Below are 389 nucleotides of genomic sequence, written 5' to 3'. Positions count from 1 at the left end.
CCGCACAATGCCATTGAAAGTTGCATTATTTACAATCATTATGAAAAGTTCTGCTTTTACTAACTTTTATTTCTTTTAGTTTTATTTATAAGTTACTTTAAGCATGTTTTATCAGACTTAAGCAAAATTTTAAACCTCATTAAAAATGTTTTAAAAATTTAATAAGTTTTCCACCTCTACTTCTTCAAAAATAATTATTTTTAATAATTTTTAATGAGGAAAAAAAGTAAAAATAAATATAGAAAATAGTGAAGTGCTTTATAAATTATAGGACCAAAATTAATTCTCTCTATCATATAAATAGGATTTTGAGAGTATTTATATTCACCCATGGATAGTATTTATTAATTATTAATACTAATACTCTTTTCTTCATTTCAGATGTTGAT

This window comes from Prosopis cineraria, unplaced genomic scaffold, assembly GCF_029017545.1.
Source record: "Prosopis cineraria cultivar Desert tree isolate PC_DT_omini unplaced genomic scaffold, ASM2901754v1 PC6, whole genome shotgun sequence".
Lineage (NCBI taxonomy): Eukaryota > Viridiplantae > Streptophyta > Magnoliopsida > Fabales > Fabaceae > Prosopis > Prosopis cineraria.
Note: the sequence above shows the minus strand (reverse complement) of the source record.